This window comes from Rutidosis leptorrhynchoides, chromosome 3, assembly GCF_046630445.1.
Source record: "Rutidosis leptorrhynchoides isolate AG116_Rl617_1_P2 chromosome 3, CSIRO_AGI_Rlap_v1, whole genome shotgun sequence".
Lineage (NCBI taxonomy): Eukaryota > Viridiplantae > Streptophyta > Magnoliopsida > Asterales > Asteraceae > Rutidosis > Rutidosis leptorrhynchoides.
Genome location: NC_092335.1, coordinates 586,993,201 through 587,004,433, shown reverse-complemented (window position 1 = coordinate 587,004,433; position 11,233 = coordinate 586,993,201).

The window sequence follows — 11,233 nt, the reverse complement described above, 5'->3', positions numbered from 1 at the left end:
TTTAGATGATTAAACGCTGATGATAATATGGTGGAATATAAGAGGTTCTCTGGTAACAATGAATGAGCATGCATATATATCAAGGTTATAATAAGGTTGTTTCGAACGAAAAATCGAAGTTGACTTGTTGGAGCAGTGACAAAATTTGCTACTTTGAAAGGAATCACCAAGTTATTTTGGGTGATAATAACACTAAACGAATTAGCACAGCTACGTGTTAAACGTTTACTCAGTTTCCAAGTGTTTTCAGGTGCATAACTATATGCATCAATCTCTTCTTCCATAGATGGAGTGCGGTTGGTTCATCCTATCGATTGAAGTGTTTTCAAGAATTATGAAAGGTTTGAATCGCAGATTGTAATCGTCAAGATACAAATGAGATTTAAGACAAAATCAAGTGGCAAGCTTGAAAAATTGTTTAGTTTCATATGTTATAATCAATATTTTAATTCATTTTAATTATCCAATGTCAGCAGTCCACAGTTGATAGTCCACAGTTGACAGTCCAATATTTCATATATAGTTTTTTTTTAATATATAATATTCGAATTAATTAATACGTATCGTGACCCGTGTACATGTCTCAGACTCGATCACAACTCAAAGTATATATATTATTTGAGAATCAACCTCAACCCTGTATAGAGAACTCGATCATTACTGCATATAGAGTGTCTATGGTTATTCCAAATAATATATATAGATGCGTCGATATGATATGTCAAAACCTTGTATACGTGTCCCGATATTTAAAGTGCGAAAAAAATAAATAACAGAAATTAAATGACGATAAATAAAAGTGCGATAATTAAATTACGATAAATAAACTGCGATAAATAAAATGTAATCAGTTAGCTAGGAACAGTTAGCTGGAACAGTTAGCGTGGATTCTTAACAAAAATTTTCATAGTTAATTTATTTGTTTCTAACAGATTTTATTTTGTCATATGTTTTCTTCATTATGCCACTTGTTGGATTCTGGGAAGTCAAAATCCAAATATGAAATTGAATGAAAATGGTTATTCTGCGGTGAACGGATACGTATATCGGTGGTTGAAAGTAGGATAGTAAATGACTGTTGAATCAGCTTCGACGAATGTACAATGTAACTTATTAAGATGAAATCTAATTATTCCTCGGGTATTACCTACCCGTAAAAAAAAATTTCACCATTAATATGTTATACAAAAGAACTTTTAATTACAATCTTTATGAAAACATATATACATATATATTTTCTTCAAATGTAATTATGGATTAAATGAGTTAATATAATATTAAACTCATTTGATTTATTGTTAGAACAAGAATATATAATCTCTAAAACATTAGAGATTACATAATCGCCATACTGAACGAAGATAATTGGTGTAGAACGATACGGAGAACGATGATTATACTCGAGGTACAGAATGAGATGTTGAGGCATGGGATGCCGATGTTGCTGTTATTGATGGTACTGGTGCTGTCAGTACCGATATTGGTGGTACTGTTAGTGTCGGTGATGTTGTTGAAGTTGGTAAACGTTGGTGCCGGTGATGTTGCTGAAGTTGGTAAATTTTGCACCATATTCTCCATATTGATTACTCGAGCACGAAGTTCGTTGATTTTATATTATTTTGGGATGATTGTCGATCGGAACGAGCGGATGAATAAGATCTTGAATTTTATATAGAATATAATCGTGGCGAGATATTCTGGAAATGAGAGAGAAAATAGTATCATGATCAGGTTCGCGGTTAAGTGCTTCAGGTTCTTCGCCAAGAGGGAAATTTTGGTTGATGGAAAGGAATTGCCTTCTTCTCGTTTCCGTTGATTAAGTCGACTACAAACTCATAAGATGAATTGGGAATGGCTGATTGATTGATTCATTCTGGTGACACCGCTTTCGGAGCTTAGGTGAATATCCATGTCGGAATAGCTGTCTGAATAACTATCGGAATAGCTATCGAAATCTGAGGGACTCGAACTGGTTGAGGGATTCTTCTCGTACGATCAGATGAAGGATTTTCGATAAGAAACAGATTATAGGATGTAGATTAGTACCCTACAATACATAATTTACATATGCATATATAATACTAAAATCTCGTAAGTTATAGAGGAATCTACGAAAGCTGTCAGGCAAAGTCTATAGTAACAGATACGCTAAGATATGAATTAGCAGATACGATAAGATATTAATTTATCTATACACTGTCTATGCAATAGAGGCAGTAAGACATGTCTAGACTAAGAATGATAAGCAGATAATTTTTTTTAAGGATAATAAGCAGATGATTTCCGACTAGAAATGATAAGCAAAACTTTTGACATGCAGACACGGTCGAAGTCCAGACTCACTAATGCATTGATAGTGCTCCAAATGAACATATATTTAGTAGCAATATCCTCCCAATATGTAAATTATTTAGTTGTAATTGTCCTATTTTAAGTTGTAATCGTTTATATTAAATAAGTGCGAAGACAAAAGGCGAAAACGACGATTTGAAGACGCAAATGACCAAAAAGCTCAAATGTACAAGATACAATCCAAGTGGTTCAAATTATTGATGAAAAACGTCTAAAAAAAGATAAGAGTACAAGTTACAAAACGCAAAGTACAAGATATTAAATTGTATGCAAGGACGTTCGAAAATCCGGAACCAGGACATGAGTCAACTATCAACGCCCGACGCAACGGACTAAAAATTACAAGTCTACTATGCACAAGAATATAATATAATATATAAATAATTATATTAATTATTTATATTTTATATTTATATATATAAAACGTCGGCAAAGAAGATCCAAAGGGGTGTGAGCTGTATTCCATATCCCCGCGACTCGCGGAGCACAGAAATTTCAGAATCCCTATAAAAGGTCGCGAATTCTGCCGAGTTTAAGAACAGAATAATAATAATACTCTGTAATAAATAAATAAATATATATATAATATATATAGTATAGGGTAGTTTTATATTAGATTAGTTCGGGTTATGTAAAGGTTATTTTATGGGTTTTTGAAGTCGAAATTCTGTCCGTGTAATACTACGCGATAAATACTCAATGTAAGTTATGTTCTCCTTTTTAAATTAATGTCTCGTACTTAAGTTATTATTATGCTTATTTGAGCCAAAGTAATCATGATGTTGGACTAAATATTAAAGACGGGGTAATTGGGCTTTGTACCATAATTGGGGTTTGGACAAAAGAACGACACTTGTGAAAATTAGACTATGGGCTATTAATGGGCATTATATTTGTTTAACTAAATGATAGTTTGTTAATTTTAATATAAAGATTTACAATTGGACGTCCCTATAAATAACCATATACACTCGATCGGACACGATGGGCGGGGTATTTATATGTACGAATAATCGTTCATTTAACCAGACACGGGAATGGATTAATAGTCTATGGACTTATTAAAACAGGGGTGAAATTATGTACAAGGACACTTGGCGTAATTGTTAACAAAGTATTAAAACCTTGGGTTACACGCAGTCGATATCCTGGTGTAATTATTAAACAAAGTATTAAGACCTTGTTACAGTTTAAGTCCCCAATTAGTTGGAATATTTGACTTCGGGTATAAGGATAATTTGACGAGGACACTCGCATTTTATATTTATGACTGATGGACTGTTATGGACAAAAACCAGACGGGCATATTAAATAATCCAGGACAAAGGACAATTAACCCATGGGCATAAAACCAAAATCAACACGTCAAACATCATGATTACGGAAGTTTAAATAAGCATAATTGTTTTATTGTATTTTTCATCGTACTTTTATTTACTCGCTATTTTATTTAACGTCATTTATTTATTGTCATTTATTTTTCACTACTTTAATTATCGTCATTTATATTTTGCATTAGGTTTTAATTGTGACTTAAAATATAAATCGACAAACCGGTCATTAAACGGTAAACCCCCTTTTTATATATTATTATATATATATATATATATTTATATATTTTGTACAAATATAGTTGTTTAAAAATATAGTGTGCAATAAGCCCGCTCCCTGTGGAACGAACCGGACTTACTAAGAACTATACTGCTCTACGATTAGGTACACTGCCTATAGTGTTGTAGCAAGGTTTAGGTATATCCATTTTGTAAATAAATAATTAAAACTTGTGTAGTTTGTATCACTTTTCGTAGTAAAATATAGTACTATCACGTACCCCCACGCTACGACATCAAGTTTTTGGCGCCGCTGCCGGGGAATCGGCAAAACTCTATATTTTTAATTCATTTTTGTATAAATATATATTATTTTTAGAAAAACAATAAAAAAAAATAAAAAAAAAATTTAATATATATAAATCTATTTTTAAGATATTTTTAAAATTATAAAGTAGTTCTATTTTTATTTAAGTTTTTAAATATAAGTTTTTATTATACAAATATTTTGATATAAAACAGAAAATCCTAAAAATAAAAAATAAAAAAAAAAAAACGTCGAATTTCAAACTGTACCAGAGTTGAATTCTGGAACCCCGCGACTCGCGGGGTTTGCAGCTTTGGGAACCGTGACTCGCGGAGCCGTCTGACACGAACCTGGTCCAGCAATTAATACGATTTAGGTTTTAATTATTTATTATTATTATTATTAAACCTAATTAGGTTTTATATATAATATTATTTAGTTTAAGTTTTTAATTAATTTGTAATATTAAGTTTTAATTAGTTTTATTTATATATAAAAATTAATACTATTATAAAAAAATAATATTTTTATAAAAATTATATTTTTTTACAACTTTTTGTATATTTTTATATTTTGTCCCTTTTTATTTGTTTTTAGCGTAATATTTATGTTTTTCGCTCGTATTTAGTTTTAAGACATAGTTTTTGCCGTAGCTTATTTTTATTTTTAGATTTTTAGGCTTTGCCGTAAAATCCCTTAAGTGCTTTTTCTTTAGACTAAGATTTAGGTGCTTTAGAATTTTGCGACGCCATTTTTCGCTTTAGTTTTAAATAGATTTTAGTGCCTTTAAGTAATTGCCGTTTTCTGAATAAAATTGCATTTACCTTTAGACCTTTAGGCGCAACTTTTTAGATATAATTTTTAGACTTTTAAGTTACGACGCGCTATTTTCTTATTTTTATTTTTATTTTTCGACATTTTTCGACGCGCATTCTTTTTCTTTCTTATTTCTCGACGCTTTAGTTTTTAGGACTTAGAAATTTTCTCTATTTCTTATCTAATATCTCAAACGGAAAGAAAAATTATTTAAGTGGTTAAATTAATGGACGTTGACAATTTTCTGCTTCGTAGTAATAGTTGGATTTGTTAGTGGCTGAGTTGTGAACTTCCGATTTAAAGGGTTCTGGCTCCCTGCTGCATCTTTTGGCTATTCGAAACGTGGGCAAAAGCAGAAAAGTCTATTAATTGGACAACTTATATAAGTTTTTCTATTTTTATAACTAATAGGATAATTAGTAAATGCACCACATTGTAGCTAAAATTTGGCCATCGCAATAAAATGGAAAATTTTGAAAACAAGGCTATGGAAACTCTTTTTGATATCCAAAATCAATTAAATTAATACTCTCAAACGGGTGTTGATGATAATTCGTTCGGTCAATCTTGGATCACGAATGACGAAACAATAACTGGTTGTGAAATCTGTGGAGATTATCACTCAACATCAGAATGTTATTATTACGTTCCTATGAAAAATTACGCACCCACGGAACCTGAATGGAATGATTATGAAGAATACAATTCAAATTGGGATTATTTCCAAGAATATTTCCAAACTCAACAACCAGTAGACGAGGAAAATTACGTGTCTGAAAATTTATTAGACAATATGAAAATCAAACTCGAAGAACTCAATGCTCAAAATGAACAAATGAGAGAGTTTGTAAACCGGCAAGCTGAAACTCTATCAGACTACACACCTGTTGATCTGAGGAGTCGTGTGCAAGAAAATCTCATATCATCGAATTTTGATGAATTCGAGAGCTCCGAAATCACCAACTATCCCGATGATACTTTTTATTCAGTCTTACCAATTTCACAACATATCGACACAATAGCCTCTACCGACGAAATCATCGATCCATCAATGGATAAAGAAGAAGTAAGGGTGACAAATTGGTACTCTTGGGAATACGATAACGTTGAAAATTTTACCCCCGAGGCCAAACCGAACTTCACCATTCCACAACCTTCCAACCCAATATTCTCAGTAGATGAGTCATCCACCGGAAATGAACTACGAGCTGTAATTGATAATGACACCTCAAATTTCACCCAATTGGGTAATAGAGGTGAAAACTTTGAACCTGAGAATAAAAGGAACGAAATATTAGGAATTGTCCACCCTATAGAAATAAGTATGTCGGTGAATATCGATCCATTTGACCAAGAACCAGAAAAGAGACATATCCATTTACTAAAAGCTACACTTAAAAAAGAATTAAGTAGTGACGATCGGGTGAGTCTAAACTTTAAACCCATTGATATATTATACACCACCCGAGATGTAAATAACTGGCTCACTATTTTAATTCGTGGAACTTATTCTACCGACTTCACATGTCGTCAGCTAAGTGTGGGGAAGTCTAACCCCACTTAACGTTAAATTAAGGGTTCGGATTAGTGCATAACTCGTTAATAAACATGCATAATAAATTAGGGTAAAAGACGCATTTTTAAAGATTAGCAAACAGTTCATAAAAGCAACCGTTTTTGAAGAAAAATATGTGTGATAAAACAAGAAGGAATGAACGATGAGGCGCGCCATCTATCATTCGACGAGCTTTGTAATTACAAACTGGGTATTTTTAATTACTTTTGTACACTAATCACCCTCATGAATTTATAATTGTAGTCTGATTTCATGCAAATGAGGGCATTGCATGATCTCAAGTGTGGGGAAGGGTTATAAATTCTCTCGGGTTTGCACTTAGTTTATTTGCCAAATTTTGTGGAAATTTGAAAAATTTTCAAATAAATGAAGTCAAAATCATGTTTATACATATTTATGAACGATGAAAACTAGGTGTTAATACCGAAATTATCGTTACCTCGGAAAGGACATAAATTAAGAAACACCCTAAAACGCTTGAATTCATTTAAAATGGAATAAAGGAGAATAAAAAGGCAAAGAAAGAAACTAAGTGTGGGGAGAATGTACCAAGTTATTCAATTAAAAACTATCTATCACATGTTTCTGTAAAGTTTATTGCAGGTGCTTTTGTTTTGGACTAAATTAACTGTTTTACCCGATTTACTGTAATGAAAGATGGATCTACACGATGAATCAATTCCATCATTTAAAGGAAGTAAAGTCTTCCGAAAAAGAAACGCGCTTCTTGATTTAGGTCAAGAAGTTGTCGTCCAGACCAGCTGTAGGTTGACGAAAAATCTAGAAAAGTCATCTCTAAAATCAGCAGGAAATCCACGGACCTCAGCATCAAACAGGGTCGCCAAGTGGTCAGACTTATCCTAACCATGAGAGGATCTGTCTTGTAAAATGGGGAGGGCGCCGTGCAAATTAGCTTGATAAGACTAATGAATCAGATCTCCAGAAAGGATAATCTCCTTAAAAGATCAAAAATCAGCTTTTAAGCCTGATATTACTCAATCCTTGAGATTGACCTTAAAGATTGAGAATTCAAACTCATGGAATTCAATGATATCTAAACTCGAGCTTGAACGAGAAAATATTTTGATCAAATTATAAACCGATTTGTTTTCTGAGGTATGCATGCCTGTCAACTTTCGATGTAATGAAAGTTTGTCTTTTAAAATGAATGCAATGTTTGTAAAAATGTATCATATAGAGGTCAAATACCTCGCAATGTAATCATATGTTATTGTATTCGTCCTTAGGAATTAGGACGGGTCGTCTCATATGCTTTGTGTGCTATATGGGTCGTAAAACGCTATGTCGAGAAGCTGTCCAAATCAGAACACTAGACTTTAATTGCAAAACTGTAAGAATTGGATAAACCAAAAGCTTATCCCTTTTTACCACTTAAATTTTGAGATGTTTGTGATCATCTCCCACTTGTCTTATGTCTTTTACATTTTTCTAGATTAAATGATAAATGTTATAAAACTGATGCGCGAGTAGAAACTATTGGGTGCAAATTGAACTATAAACACAAATCGCCTTTCAAATAAAATAAAATAATATATATATATATATATATATATATATATATATATATATATATATATATATATATATATATATATATATATATATATATATATATATATAAACACAAATCTATAAATGATAAGACATGATGGCTTACATTTTTGAAAAGATAATTGAATGACCTAAACATATACCAAGTGCCATATTTCCAGGTTGTATACATTTTGACTTATGTGCAATTATTTGTGTATCATTGCCGTGAAACAACATGACTAGTATGCTAAAAACACTGTAACGATAAACTGAGGTTTGAAACTTGTATATTAGCTTGGGTTTAACTCCATGAATTATATAACATGACCTACTGATGTGTTTGACTTAGGTTGACCATCATTGACCAAGTTTGATTTTTGTTGACTTGCATGAACTTGTTGACTATTTGTTGACTTTTACTACATAATCGAGTCGGTCTGAGCAATAGGACAACTAATACAATGAATTAACTACTATTTGGAATAGATTTATGTGACAACCTATATATCTATCTAGGTTGCTTTACAAGGTTGTAACCGTCCTCTTTACTTGTGATTACTGCACAACTTGTTGAGGACTCAAGGTGAGTCTAGAGTCCCATACAAACTTTTTTTAAGGATGTGATGACATGCTAATTCTTAAACTGATTTACAATATAGACACGAGTACTAAACTGATATACATATGAGTGTGATCAAAAATCCCTTAGCTTGAATATCTTAATTACTTACGTAAGCTCGAATCATAGGGACAGATCCGTTAGGTTTGACAGCTTCACCGCTACATACTGTGGTGCTTATTACTTCGTAAACATATACACATGATCAAGTGTATACTTTGATAGGGTAAAGGAAATCTTGTAGTCGTAGACTATTCGTGGTGTTAAAGCTTTATATTCAAGTCCTCATTAGATTGTATATACTTTTACAATGTGTTTGTGTAAAGACCCGTCCTTATCCACCTGGACGAAGTCTTCAACATATGGTCCCATCGCGAGGTACTGAACTCTATATGCCTTGAACGGCTCCATATAATATCTTTAAAATGAGTAAATGCACAGCGGAAGATTTCTTTCATACCTGAGAATAAACATGCTTAAAAGTGTCAACCAAAAGGTTGGTGAGTTCATAGGTTTATCATGATAATCATTTCAATATATTAATAGACCACAAGATTTCCGTTATCATAAACATAATACACTCGCAAGTGTATGTAAAGCATTCTAAGTGGTTGAGCACTTGGTAACCATACTTAACATTTAATCAACGTCGCATATTCCCTTTATTATGAAATCTCCCTACACTGTACCAAGTGTAGTAACGAAACGAAGTACTGTGCAACCGTTGAATACTGGTCGTCCAGTCCGGTTGGGGTTGTCAAGCCCGATAGATCTATCAACAGGATTCGCGTTTACAATACCTATGTAAATAGTAGTTACCAAGCTACAGGGAAATATGCCAGTGGTACAACTCAACGTAGAATATATTTTTAAGTACTTGTGTCTATTTTGTAAACATTTATAAAAGCAGCGCATGTATTCTCAGCCCAAAAATATGTATTGCAAAAGCAATTAAAAAGGGAGCAAATGAAACTCACCATATTGTATTTCGTAGTAAAAATACATATAACATCATTGAACAAGTGTAGGGTTGGCCTCGGATTCACGAACCTATATCATTTGGATATTTATTAACACACGTAATTGAAATCGAACAATTATATATATTATTAGCGATATACTTTTATATCAATAACTTATATATTTCATTATATTCATTTTGTATATATTTTAAATAAATAAAAATATAAATTTTTGTTATGTTCTATGTACTAGATACATTTTTATTTATATATATCATTTGTTTGTTAAAACAGTAAATGTTAAGATAATATTTGTGATAACAAAAATAATGATATTGATAATGCTAATAATAATACTTATAATAATATTAGTAGTAAAAATAATAATAATAATCTTAATATCCGTAGTAATGATTATAATAATAATTATAGTTAGGATAATATTCATTTTAATGATAATAATATGTAATTATATTATTATAGTAATGCTAGTAATTAACCTAACCATAATAACAATAATAATTATAATTGTAACTATAATTATAATAATAATAATATTTGATAGTTAATACTTTTATTAGTATTAATAATAATATTAATAGTTATAATTCTAATAATAATAATAATTAAAATCATAATAATAATAATGATAAAAATTATAATTCTAATAATAATAACAATAATAATGATAATAAAGGTTTTTTTGGAAATCAAGCACTACCTCAAAAAGCCTTTTGTAAAAATAAAGTTCCAAATCGGACTCGAACCCGAGACCCCTCAGTTAACACACATGTCCCTAACCATCTGATCTGCTACATTTTTTCTGTTTTTAATACATAACATATATTTTATATATCTATCTTTCTGTTTCTCTCTTCATCTTCTTCTTCCTTCCAATCACTCAATCGACCATTGAATACAAACTGATCATTATCGTGATATTAATTAATTTTAGGATTAAAATAGGTACCAAAACAGCTAATTAGTGTTTAAATGAAATAAAAAAAAAAACTAACAGCAGGTATCGCTGCTGTCGCAGCATATAAACAAAAAAAAATGATTTTCGATTTTCAGAACGTATTAGTCCAACATCATAACACGAAAAAGTTTGTAATCCATTCCTAAAAGCTATTGGAATCATTAATTGAAGTTGAAACATAGTTCTAAACTCGAATTTGATTATGAACACAAAGATTGACTTTTTTGAAATTTATCTTTGACTCTCAAATTAACCTCTGATTTCGCGATTTAGGATATAAAAACTTGCAGAAAGTTCGATTATATCATTCCTAACAACTCTGCACTTATAGATTTTAAAATGGGTTCGATTTTTGAATTATGAACAAAAAGTGTTATATGAACACGAACAGAGAAAATAAAAAAAATAAAATATCTGTTTGATTTCTTTTCTTTTTCGATTGATAGTGATAAATAACCATATATATAACGTTCCAAATAATGGAAAACAATTTGCTTGTTTTATTGTGATGATGTCGA